At 48.2% G+C, this 13,526-nt stretch overlaps 1 long non-coding RNA gene across 1 annotated transcript; it reads left to right on the top strand.

Moving 5' to 3' along the window:
- The first annotated feature begins 6,626 nt into the window (after nucleotides 1-6,626).
- Nucleotides 6,627-9,337, top strand: LOC125119630 (uncharacterized). The gene is made up of 3 exons (XR_007133132.1): nucleotides 6,627-7,120; nucleotides 7,507-7,735; nucleotides 8,477-9,337. It is a non-coding gene; the product is annotated as an uncharacterized LOC125119630 (long non-coding RNA).
- The last annotated feature ends 4,189 nt before the right edge of the window (nucleotides 9,338-13,526 follow it).

Genomic DNA, 13,526 nt, shown 5'->3' with positions numbered 1-13,526 from the left:
GGATGTATGCTCTGTTCTCTCCCTCTCAAGGAGGAAGTGAGAAATTGGGCACTTTCTCCTGATAGTGAGCTGTGCTTGCTTGGAGGAAGGGTTGATGCAGTTTAAATGAAATGGATTTTTTTTTAAACCTATTTCAATGCAGCTCTTCTTAGCTTTCAGCTTCCTGGGATGTTGACTTCCTAACTGGTTTCTGGAGTTTTCATAAAGACTTTCTACACTATACATTGTTGTTAATTCATTGTGTCTCTGGCTTCTCATCCTGCCATCTTGCTAATGTCACTTCCTGGGTTGGCACCTGTTTTGCAAATAAAGTTTTATTGGAACATAACCATGCTCATTTGTCTACAGGTCGGCTAGGGCTTCTTTCATGCTGCATTGGCACAGTTCAATGGTTGTGACAGAGATCCCATGACAATGAAACCTAAAATATTTACTGTTGAGTCCTTTAGAGGAAAGGTTTGCTGACCTCTGTGCCATATATAATATTAATTGCCTTTTATACTCTTTATTAAAATATGACAAAAGAACTGCTCTATAAGAGGTTGATTGGAGGAGTTCCATCATGGCTCAGTGGTTAACTAACCCAACTAGCATCTATAAGGATGTGGGTTCGATCCCGGGCCTTGTGAGTTAAGGATCCAGTGTTGCCATGAGCTGTGGTGTAGGTCACAGATGCAGCTTGGATCCCACTTTGCTGTAGCTCTGGCATAGGCCAGCAGCTATAGCTCTGATTGGACCCCTAGCCTGGGAACCTCCATATTCTGACAGTGTGGCACAAAAAAAAAAAAATTGGTGATCAGAGTATCTAGCCAAAAATGTAAAAAGCAAAATAACTAGTATTATATAATTATGTTCAGGAGGTTTTTTGGTTTTTTTTTTTTGTCTTTTGTCTTTTGTCCTTTTAGGGCCACACCTGCGGCATATGGAGGTTCTCAGGATAGGGGTTGAATCGGAGCTGTAGCCACTGGCCCACGCCAGAGCCACAGCAATGCCAGATCCAAGCTGCATCTTCGACCTACACTACAGCCCACGGCAATGCTGTATCCGCAACCCACTGAGTGAGGCCAGGGATTGAACCCACAATCTCATGGTTCCTAGTCGGATTCATTTCCACTGCGCCATGATGGGAACTCCAGGAATTAATTTTTTATTGTTATATTTCTGGATTTACAATATTTGTGGCATTTTTTAGCTCTTTAAATTTTCTAACTTGTTGAGATATTTTCATTCTAAATATTCACTTTTATACCTGATTTTGTATTTGCAACATTTAATTCTTAAAGGATTCTCACACTATATAATCTTCAGAACCCACAGAATCTGGATCCACCCTGACTGACCGGCTGAATGACCCAAGATGGTGCAGTTACATTTTATGGAATAATTCCTATATTATATACAGGAAAACTGAATATTTCAACTGAACTTACTTGCAAAGATTTGGAGTCTTATTACAGCAGAAAAGATAGCACCTGACAGAATTAAAAATCAGTGAAAACTTGCAGGAGCTGATCACATGACAAAGAATAATAATAAAATCATAATAGGGCATGGCTGCTTAGACCAAAGCCAGAGGTTCTTGGAACTGTTAAAATAGCCCTCATTTCTAGAGAGCCCCTTCCCCTGTCCTAATTACAAAATGAACAGCCTGCCACCACCCTCCTCACTTGCACTATGAACTACAGTGGATGGGGAATCCTTCCTCCCTACCTGTGCCAGGCAGGCCCTAAAGCCTGCCAACCCTTGGAGCTCCCAAAGTGGGAACAGTGGGCGCCTACCAGAGCCCCCCACATGGCCCCTGCCTATGTCTCTTTAACAAACAGCAGGATACTCTCTGCCAGAAGCCCCTGGCTGCAAGGCTCAAAGTGTCTGGTTACAGGTGGTGTTGGTGAGGGGACACCCCTTCACAAGAAGCCAAGGCCCACCATCCCCAGCACATTCCAAATTCTCCTCCATGGATCACTGGGGGTTGCACCCTCACTGCTTCACACCCCCAGGGCAGGAAGGAAGTGGCATGCTTTTCTCATTACAAAGGGAAGCTTTTCCTGTAAACTCTCCAATTCTGGGTCTCCGGGTCAAGTGCCCACCAATCACAGAAAGCACAAAGGCCGAGCCCCTCCTAATTCCTCATTGGGGTTCTTCTCTTCCAACACATCTGGTGCGAGAAAAGCAAAGGTGTGAGGTCAGGCCGCCCCTGTGCTTTAGGAGTTTTGCAGGCCCCACATGCAAGTATTCCCATGGAATTGACTCCGATGCAGTAAACAATTAACACCCCCAATGAGTCTGCTAAGGACAGCACAGAGCCCCCGGTGGGGTTTTGGAGGGTGGTCCCTTTTGGCCACCCAGGGCTTTCTGGAGATGCTCAGGCAGTAGCTTCAGCAGCATCTGTGGATCTGCAGAAGGTGAGGGAGCCTTTGGAAGCAGATGGACCCCAGTGCTAAGATAAAACCACTGGCCAGAAACGGTCATCATAGCAGAAAGAAGCGCTATTTATTTATTTAGTTGCTTTTTAGGGCCATACCTGTGACATATGGAAATTCCCAGGCCAGGAGTTGAACAGGAGCCACAGCTGCTGGCCTATGCCACAGCCACAGCAACTGTGACCTGCAATCCTACCCTAGATCCTTAACCCACTGAGCAAGGCCAGGGTTTGAACCCACATCCTGGATCCTAGTCAGGCTCGTTAACCACTGAGCCACAAAGGGAACTCCCGAGAGAAGCCCTCTTTAGATTTTGTTGCTTCTACCGTCCCCTGCCTTAGAGACAGCAAATGCCAGCGAAACTGAGCTGCCTAAGAACCTCACCATTAGAAGAGGGGGGCTTGTTCCCAAAGCCAAGGGCACGTTTGCATAACAGCACACAGAGTTACCCAACCTTGGTGCCTCAAAGAACCTCTTGGGATTAACCAATTTAGGGTTTGTAAAACTTTTTTGATGATAAAGAAATATATTTTACACTGTAAAAGAGGGCATACACTCCTATAAAATTTAACAGTAGTTACACATAGACACGCCGACTCTTTTATTCTGTTTTCCACAGTGGCTGCAACATCTTACCATTTTCTCCACATTTATGTGATAATTGGGGAAATCTGGATACAGAGTGGACACTGTCCATGTTAAAGATTGGTAGTTAATTTGATAGGTTTGATAGTAGAATTATGGTTATGTTAAAAAGGGAGGTATGTTTTAGGAATGTATTCTTATGGTAGATTGCTGCAATAATAGCCCCCAATGATTTACTCCCCCTGTTTCTATGTCTTTGTACATTTCTCTCCCCCACCCCCACACTGATTCTGCTCTTGGCTATCCTACTTGTTTTGGCAAATGAGACATTAGCAAACATGACACAAGCAGAGGCTTAGAAGGTAGTTGTACATTGGGGCTTGCCCTCTCTTGCCACCGGAAACTCATGGAATGTTGCCGCCATGACAACAAGTCCGAGCTAGCCCACTGGAGGGGCCACAGAGATAACTGAGGCACCCCGACCAATTGCCAAATACGTGAGACCATTAAAGACTGTCTGGCCACAGTCAAGTCACCAGCTAACAGCATCCATGTGAGAAAGCCAGACAGAACCAACATAAGAACTGCCCAGCTGGTCCCAGCTCAAACTGTGAACCCCCAGAATGTTTATCTAATAAATCATGGCTATTCCAAGCAACTAGACAACAGCAATAGAGAAGTAATATAATTCTGAAATATTTACAGTTGAAATTACTGATGTTTAGGGATTTGCTTCCAGATAAGCTGGGGGTGGGGTGGAGTGGGTGGAAGCATGGGTGAAAATGGGTTCTGTGATGGTCATTGTTGAAGCTGGTAACGGGTACATGAGGGCTCATCTTACCATTCTCCCTACATTTGGTTATGTCTGAAGTGGAAAGTTTCTGTAATAAAAGATCAAAGGAAAAGAAGGAAGAGAAGGGAAGGGAAGGAGGGAAGGAGAGAAAGGGAGGAAGGAAGGGAGATTACTCTTCTATTACCACACAATGCAATTAAGACCCAGAGAAGAATAGTGATCTCTGCAATGTAACAACCAAGTCAGAGCCAAATTAATTATTGAACAGACTCCTGACTCCTGGGCCAAGCCCTTTCCGTACCCCCAACATGGTCAGAGGCAGCAAAGTTCTATAGGAGAAGCAGTACAGGTAGGCATATTTTCTTCTCTTTCTTGAGAAAGGCTTTGTGGCAGGTCTAAGACATCAGTAATCCTGAGAACTTTAATGACATATAATCTTCACTTATGGGGTGTATTGTTTATCTAGTGTTTGGGGGAAGAAATACATGTTCTGCCATGTATGTGTGTATCATTACACAACAGGCAGGCTGGGAATACCTCCCTCAGCAAGCCCCCCCCCCACCCCCCACAACTCTGTGCTGGCACCAAAACCTTGTTCTGTTTTCAAAGGTGTGTAGTAACCATTGCAAGGATAACCAGCACTGTATCACACTGTGTCTGGACAGCAATACCCCAGAAATTTTCAAGTCCAAATATTAATGTTGCCTCTTTCCCACACATACAAAATGAGCAAAGCTTCCATTAATCATCACATAGGAAGATTAAGCACTGCAATTATTTGTCTCTTGCCCCAGGATACACTGGGCATCGTTTAATCAGACATTGCTACATGAAGTCACAGACTGCGCCCAGCTGTAAACAGACATTAAAGGAGGGTTACTTCATGAAAAAAAGCCCCTTCCAAGTCTTGTTAACTTGTGTGGGTTCCCCTGAGAACTTCTGAACCTTAGCACTCAGCCAGAGTTTACGGGGAGGAAGGAAGATTCTCTGAGGTGATAACTGGGCCTGTGACCAAAAAGTCAGATAAAAACAAAATTAAGCTAAACTGAAACCTTTCTCATAACCAAAAGGGCCCCACCTGGCTTTTTCTGAGTGGTGTTTACAGAGAGGTTCACAGAGCTCCATGCTTGTATTTGATGGTTTGTCTGAAGTCCTGTAGCACCTGAGAGCCAGCTGGCAGAGCTAGAGCTCTGTGAGGTCATGTTCCCCCTCTGAGGGTAGGAAGTGGCAGGAACTGGCAGCCCTGCTCTAGTGGCAAATCAGGGGTTCAGAGCCAGCCATGTAGGTGTGTCACCCATGAAACACTCCTCCTAAGGAATTGGGTTAAGGAGGACCCAATTCCTTAAGGGTCATATTTGGAAGCGCTGCAGATTTGTTTCCTATTAAATTGTCGTTTATTTAACATGTATAAGTTCAAAACAAAGGGTCTGCAGGTGGGAGGGTGAGGAGTTTGGGAGTCCTGGGTCCAATGGGATTGAGGTTCTTTTCACTCTGAATCACTCTTGCTTGGTTGACCTGGGTGCCGATTGGCTGGGGGCCTGCCTGGAGTGGTCTGGGGGACCCTTCTGTTCCCCCTTCCTCACAAGGAGGGCTATGAAGGGGACAGGATGGGCCCCTCACCTGCAGTCCTGCCCGACTTAAAGGCCAGATGCCCAGCAGAGCAGCCCTTGACAGTTTTCCCAGAGTTCCTTCTTCTCCAGGCACTGAAACATATCGCTATTTAACCAATTTCCTCTCTTGACTCTCCTTTTTCCCCATGCCTTCTCCCTGCCTTCCCCTCTCCCACTGTGGGAGGCTTCTATGTGTCCAAGTGTCCTTCTAAGTGGACTTGGAAAGGGCTCCTGAGCTCATGTCAGTCCTTCTAATAGCCTAGAGGTGGTCTGGGAGGTACCAAATGTACCAAACCCAGAGCACAGAATGGACCCCTCAGGGCTGCAGATGAAGTGCCCATCCTGTGCTCTGGATCTAGATTAATGAGGAGTCTCCCCAGACTCAACTTTGGCTGGTGTGAATACATACAGGACAGAAACGAATGGGGATGCTGTTAATGCAGGATTCTCAGGGCAAAATCTTCTCAAACCTGGAGCCTATGGGATGACTGTGGCAACCCCTGAGCCCCTCCAGGCCTCCTGCTTCCCAGATGAGAAGCTCAGCTCCAGCGCCGTTTGTAGAAGTGGGCCTCCCAGAGGCAGTAGACTGGCCAGTGCCAGGCAGGGTCACTGAAAGATGCAAACTGTGTTACGAGAACCAGGGAAGAAACAAGCGTTCAGGTGAGAGGATTTGGAAAGCTTCTGGGCTGAGGTGAAACGTGGGCCAGGTGACCAAAGTGTAGGGCTTACTAGGACAAATCAGGCTCCAGGAGGAGCTCCAAATCGGGGAAAGCTCAGTGTGTGTTAGGTGATGGTAGTCCTGGTCCCATGGGCGAAGTTCACAGGGAGGATAAGACAAGGCAGCCTTGCAAGGATGCAGCCAGCACTCCACACACACACACACACACACACACACACACACTGCCTGTTTGCCGAGGGTGGGGGACTGCTCAGGAGAAACCCCCAGGGCTGATGCTTGGAAGGCCGGGTCACCTTTACTTCTCCGTGACCAGTCCTTACCCCAGGACAGTGACATGTGTCTGCAGGCGGACCTGGGGCAGCCTCACCGGGGCTGCTGGGGTGGAGGGGAGCTGCTGGGGTGGAGGGGAGCAGCTGGGCAACCCTCTACAGGGCTACTGGCAGGAGGACCAACCGGAGTGGATAGTCGAGAGGGCCGTTCCCTCGCGGTCTTCCCCAGGGCCCCCGCACACCTGGGCAGAAGTGCTGGGGTCTGTGGGTGTGAGAGCGATGCTCGAAAAGGCGCGCTCCAGGGCTAGGCTCCAGGGTGCGAAGGCTCGAGGCTGACGCTAGGGGGCAAGGAGAGGTGGCAGGGACAACATCCGCGAGTGGGGACCCTCGGACCGCGGGAGTCTGGAGAAGTGCGGGCGCCGCGGACCTGTCACGGTAGAGACTGTCCAGCGCGGAGGGAGGCGGGCTGCGCCGAGCTTCTAGCTCCGCTGGCCCCGCTCGGGGCTCCGGGGAAAGGAGCAGCGGCGGCTCCGCCTCCTCGGCATTGGGGGCGGCCTCCTCCTGCTCCCGCCCAGCAGAGACCACGAGTCCCAGGGCTCCCCTCCAAGGACATCAGCAGCCGCCACGGCCCGGTGCTGACCCACTTTCCCTCCCGCCCGCCGAGCCCCAGGCAGAGAATAAACAGGGCAACCGAGCAGGTGCGAGCCGCTGGGAGGGGCCGAAGCCCGGACTGCCCCGCCCCGCCTCTGCCGCGGGGAGAGAGGGTGAGGAGGGGGTGCAGAAGAGGAAGCAGGAGCCGGGGGAGGGGGAAAGGGGGAGGAGGAAAGGGGAAGGAGAGAGGAGGTTAAAAGAGACGCGGCAGGTTGGAGGGGGTTGAAAAAGCAGGGCCGAAGGATTGAGAGGGACCGGAGACGGGAGGGGCAGGAGGAGGGGTGGGGGCGGGCTGGAGACTGTAGAAGGAGCAAGGGGGGCCGGAGGGGAGGAGGACTAAGAAAGGAAGTGAAAGGGAGAGAAGGGGAAGAGGATTGAGAGGGTAGAGAAGGAGAAAGGGGGATGGAGGAGGGAGGGGTAGGGGCAGGGGAGGAGGCGGGGTGAGCGGGAGGAAGATGGAGGCAGGAGACCTCACCCTTGTCTCTCTTCTGGGTTCTAGGCCAGCCCTGGAGGAGGTGTTGAAATGCGTGAAGGGTGAAGCCCTTCTAGACCTAAGGGGTCCAGGGCTCAGGCTGCCACCACTGCATCTTGTACTTGACCCCCATCCCCTGCCTTCTGTCAGCCAGCCATCTGGCAGGCCAAACTCCACACTTGACCTCCCCACCGCCACATCTGAGGAGGAAGCAAAACCTTTCAGGAAAAAGGAAACCCCCAGACAAGGGGAAGAGGTCAGCACAGGCCCTGGAAATGGGCATAGGGACATTTGGGCAGAGAATCCCAGGGTCCTGAGCATCAGAGCTGAGTCTAAAAAAGGGTATGCAGTGATGCTGCTGGAGGCATTGCCTCACCCTGGCCTTATCCTGTTGTGGCATCAGTGTCCCCTGCTGGTGGTTGTGGCTGAGCAAGCCTGCTTCTTCCACCATTGGTCTACAGAAGCCTCTTGACTCCACTCATTTTCCTGGCTTTCCCCCTCATATCCTGAAGATCATCAGGGCACCCTCAAAAATAGAATCCTTTCTTATTGAAAGTAGTTGTTGCTGAGAGTTCACCTGTGGCTTAATGGGTTAAGGACCTGATGTCTCTGTGAGGATTCAGGTTAGACCCCTGGCCTCACTCAGTGACTAAGGATCTGGCATTGCCCACAAGCTGTGACATAGTTACAGATGCAGCCAGATCCAGTGTTGCCATGGCTGCGACCTAGGCCTGCAGTTGCAGCTGTTCCACCCCCTGATTTGACCCTAGCCTGGGAACTTATATATACCACAGATGGCCATGAAAAGAAAAAAAGAAAAAAGAAAGAAAACAGTTGTTGCTGTAGATTAAGAATTGTCCTAACTTCTACATACAGCTGGTTATTGGCAAACTTAAAAATGTTTGCCAATATGATGGGAAAAAGAAAATAAGAAAAAGCATTTCGTGGATTTCAATTAGATCTTCTTCAAATAAAATGCATTCTCCCTTTCCTCTAGGATAACAGATCTGCCGCTGGACAGAGGCTGCTGAGCTGATGCTTCCCAGACAGCCTTGCTGTTGAGTGTGTTTTCATGATAGTAGTTACGAAGTTTTCATGAAGTAGTTGGTGAGTAGTTCTCACCAATGGAGGAAAGGAGACTTGAGGTGGAAGCCGCTTTAGTGCCTGGGCCCCTCTCCATGCTGCCTAGAGTCTGGCTGTGGCAGCAGCCCTTCTGGGAGGGAGCAGTGCCCTCATGGTCAGTGAGCAACAGGAGGGAAGGAGTCTGGAGCCCTGAGTGGCCATCAGGAGCCCAGCTGCTCCTCATCTCAGAATGGTAATCTAGAAAGAAACTGCAGTGTGTAATTTTATGTGTTTACTTTGCTGGGCAGCAGTGCCCAGATATCTGGTTAGGCATGATTCTAGATGTTTCTGTGAAGGTATTTTTTTAGATGAGCTTAACAATTAAGTTAGCAGACTTTTACATTTAAAGTAAAGCAGATTGCACATCATAATGTGGGTGGGCCACACCCAATCAGTTGAAAGTCTTAAGAGGAAAAAAAAGACATCTCCTGAACATGAAGGAATTCCAACTGTAACTTCAACTCTTCCAGCTTTCTCTCTCTCTCCCTCTCTCCCTCTCTCTCTCTCACACACACACAGACACCTGTACCTTAAAGTTCTTTGTCTTCATATGACTTTCTAGGAATTTTGCATATTAAGCACTTTATCCTTTAGATGATTATTTGCATGACAGATAATTTTTTTGTTGTCAGTGTCTTATCTCTTCATTTTGTTTGGGGTGGCTTTCATCCTAGAGAATGTAGTAGTTACAACTCTTTTTTCATTTTATTTTTTTATTTTAATGGAAATTATTTTTTTCTAGTCAAATTTTTACCTTTTTTTTTTGTCTTTTTTGCCATTTCTTGGGCTGCTCCCGTGGCATATGGAGGCTCCCAGGCCAGGGGTCCAACCAGAGCTGTAGCCACACCAAAGCCACAGCAACGCAGGATCCGCCTACACCAGAGCCACAGCAACGCAGGATCCAAGCTGCGTCCATGACCCACACTACAGCTCACGGCAACGCCGGATCCCCAACCCACTGAGAAAGGTCAGGGATCGAACCCACAACCTCATGGTTCCCAGTCCGATTCGCCAACCACTGAGCCATGATGGGAACTCCCTACATTCTTTTTTTAAAAGGATTTTTATTTTTTCCATTAGAGTTGGTTTACAGTGTTCTGTCAGTTTTCTACTTTACAGCAAGTTGGCCCAGTCACACATACAAATATACATTCTTTTTCTCACATTATCCTCCATCATCCTCCATCACAAGTGACTACATATAGTTCCCTGTGCTATACAGTAGGATCTCGTTGCTTATCCACTCCAAAGGCAATAGTTTACATCTATTAACCCCAGATCCTCCATCCATCCCACTCCCTCCTCCTCCCCCTTGGCAACCATAACAACTCTTTTAAATTTTTTTTTTTTAATTTTTGCTTGTCCCTGCCACACACAGCATGCAGAAGCTCCTGAGCCAGAGATCAAACTTGAGCACAGCAGTGACAATGCTGAATCCTTAATCACTAGGCCATCAGGGAACTCCCTCTGAGGTACAGCTCTTGATGCACATGACAAAAATCCAGCTTAACCCACTTAAATTCAGAGGGGTGTTTACTGAGCAACTCATGTAACTACTCATATAAATCTAACAGTATTTTATAACTATAAATATAATATAATAGTATTTTTATAATACTGAGACTTCTTGCAAGAAGCATAATAAATACATCTCTCATATTTGTTCTTTAATACAGTATAAAGCCTCTGTTTATGTAGGTCTTCCAGAATTGGTTTATACCTGGATTATTTGTTATTAGGGGGGTCCATGCCCATGGCATACAGAAGTTCCAGGGCCAGAGATAGAATCCGTGCCACTGCAGTGACCCGAGCCACCACAGTGACAGTGTTGTATCCATAATCCATTGAGCCACCAGGATTGTTTATGATTTTTGTTGCCACTACAAATGCCATCTCTTACCTGGTGATTAACGTCTATAGGAAAAAGTACTGATTTTTGTGTGTTTTCTGTGTCTACTCATCATCTGACTGGTTCTAATGTATCTGGTTGATCCTCTCAAAAGATATTAATTATGGTTCCTGCATTACCCTGTTTTCTTCAGGGTCTGTCTGGCTCTTCTTTTCCTTCACCTTCTCCTTCTTTTTTTATGGCTGTACCTGCAGCATATGGAAGTTCCCAGGCCAGGGATTGAAACCAAACCACAGCTGCAGCAACGCTAGATTCTTAACCCGCTGAACCAGAATGGAAGCTCTTTGTCTGATTTCTTTAGCAAGCAGTTGATTTCTTTCAAATACACAGGGATTCTTGATTGTCTGATCCCATTTGTAAATGAATCTCAGGACAGTGGTTCTCAAAGTGTGGCTCTTGGACCCCTGGGGGTTCCTAAGACTCTTTCAGGGGAACCCACAAACTCAAAACTACCTAATAGGAATACAAAGACATTTTTCTTTCATGAGTGCTCAGCAGAGTTTTTCAGAGTCTACACGATGTGTGATATCATAACAGATTGCAATCAGAAGCAAATATGAAAATGCAGCTGTCTATTAAGCCAGACATTGGTGAGATTTATAAAAATATAAAATAATGTCACTCTTCTCACTAAATAAACAATTTTTAGAAAAAAATAGCTATTTTCAGAAATATTATTTTTGTTTACGTGATGCTTTATCATTTTAAAATAAATGTATAAATATTAAAATTTGTTTCTTCTTTTTCACTTCTATTATGTATCAGTAGGTTTGCTCCATAGAAATCAAAGCTCTGTGGGGCCCTTAAGCATTTTTTAGATGGCAAGGGGGTCCTGAGTGTAGCATCCTTGGGAACAGTGGTCTTGACGGATCACTCTTGCTGTGTAACACAAGTAAACCTTCCTTCTGAAGGGATTGTCCACTTCAATTGATCATGGCAACCCTGCACCCCTAACCCCAGGCACATGGAGACAGGCGGGATGAGCCAGGGCAAGGCACCTTCATGGGCTCTGCTTTGGGGACACTCTCTATTTTGGCTGCAGTTGCTGGGCAGAGCCCTTGCTTTGATTTCTATGGAGCAATCACTTGCGGCTCTCTGTCTTGTTTTACAGCTACACCCTGACTTTATTCTGGGGGGCAAACCGGGTCCTCACTTCCAGATAAGGCCCCAGCTTTGCCGGCTCCTCAGCAATGGATATTGAGTTTCATCATTAATCTGATCTCAGCTTCTTTCTCTCTTGGAAATTCCTTCGTGTTCTGTTCTGCTGATGGCACATTTTCTAATTTTCCAGGCTTCTAAGTACGTGTTTTTATATTTATTCTGCTATTTCAGAGGATCCAAGGTAGGGAGGCCTAGCTAGATGTGTTGAATCCTGAGGAGTGAGTGGGAGGATCGGGAGGGACCCCTATTTGTATAGATGCTCCCATGAGACAGGGAGGCTGTGAGGGTCAGCGGGCTGACTGCTTAGATTCAAAGACCTACCTGTGTGAGAGCACCAGCACCTCAGGTGAAGCCAGGGGTGTCCTGTCCCTGTTGTCACCCAGGAGTTCAGTGATCCTGGAAATGCTTCAGCAGGGGACCACACACAGAATGTAGTAGCAGATGGCCCCTCCCCTCCGGCTTAATTTAGATGATGCTTTTAAGCCTGGGAGGGGAGTCATTGCTAGAAGAAGAGGTGACTCCCACCCTGGTTTTGATCCAGACTCTCCAAGAACAGCGGGGCTGCGTCTCCCTGGCACTGGGCCCAACACGAAGAGGGAGAGTGAGAAAGCTGTAGGAAAAGAGAGGGATGAATCCGACCATGCGTGGGGAGCACCGCCCTTCTTCCCTGCCCCCACCCCCACCCCTCCATCCCGCCTGCCCTGACATCGTGTGGGTCACTGTTACCTTCTCCCGAAAAGGGAACCCTTTAAAGTTGCAGCCCCACAGCTTCAGGGTTCCGAGGTGGCCAAAGAACAAATTGTGCGAGAAAACTTAGGTCGGCTCACATATTTAAAAGAAAATACTTTCCTCCTTAAGCAAGAAGAGCTATGTGCCTTGGCAAACTCACAAAACCAAAGCAAACCCTGCATAGCTTCTCTGGAAAGTCTGGCCACACCCTCCGGATACGGGAAAGGCTTTCTTCACTATTTCAAATGACCCTGTTTGGCCTTTTTTAGATGCAAATGTTTATTTGGTCTGACTTTGAAATACCTCAGCGCAGCTGAAATAATTTAAGTCAACGCTGTTAGACCGCTTCCTGACCTTGTAAATGCAAAGTCTTTGCTGGGACCAGAGGGACATGCGGGGCACTTGAGGGGCAGCACCTTCTCTCACTCCACCTCCCAGAGAACTGGGTGGTCACTCTGTATGTGGACCCCAGCGTCCAGTGTATTTGGGCGCTTCTGCAGGAAAAGCGATGACAGTCCCAAGAGAGCCAGTCAAGGACCTGATATACCTATGCCTGTCACCGTCTCTGAGAAAGGGGCAAGGGACTCACCTTTCGGGGCCGAGGAGGGGTATAAACCGGTGAGGTCTGATTTTTATCCCAAATCCTAGAGCATCTCCCAGGAGAGGGGGCGCATGGGACCTTGCGGTCCCGGTAAATCCTAGAAGGGTAGGCCGTGCTGAAGTCCGTGATGGAGATGTACTCAACAGCGAAACACTGCAGTGAGGATTAAATTAGTAAAATGCAGAGAAAAATGCGGATCCGGATGAGTGAGTGTGTAGGATGCGTGATGAGCTGGTAGGTGGGCTCAGCTCCCCCGCCCTCCTTCTACACTCCCTGAGCAGTGTTCACTGATGCGAGGAAGCGCATGGGTTACTCCTCACAGATGTCCGTGGCTAGCCGTGGCATCACCTGCAGCTTATAAATGAGAAAAACAGCATCAGCGTTAAGGCAGAACAGGAGCTTGACGGGTCACGCAAGACTTTGGGGTCGCTGGAGTCCTGGACAAGCGCTGCCCTCCGGGTCTGCGGTGCGCCCCCTGCTGGCTTCGCCCGGGAGTGCAGAGGGCGTCTCCCCGCTTGCCTGCCC

This window comes from Phacochoerus africanus, chromosome 2 (assembly GCF_016906955.1).
Source record: "Phacochoerus africanus isolate WHEZ1 chromosome 2, ROS_Pafr_v1, whole genome shotgun sequence".
Taxonomy (NCBI): Eukaryota; Metazoa; Chordata; class Mammalia; order Artiodactyla; family Suidae; genus Phacochoerus; species Phacochoerus africanus.
Note: the sequence above shows the minus strand (reverse complement) of the source record. Positions and strands in the feature narration are given on the sequence as shown.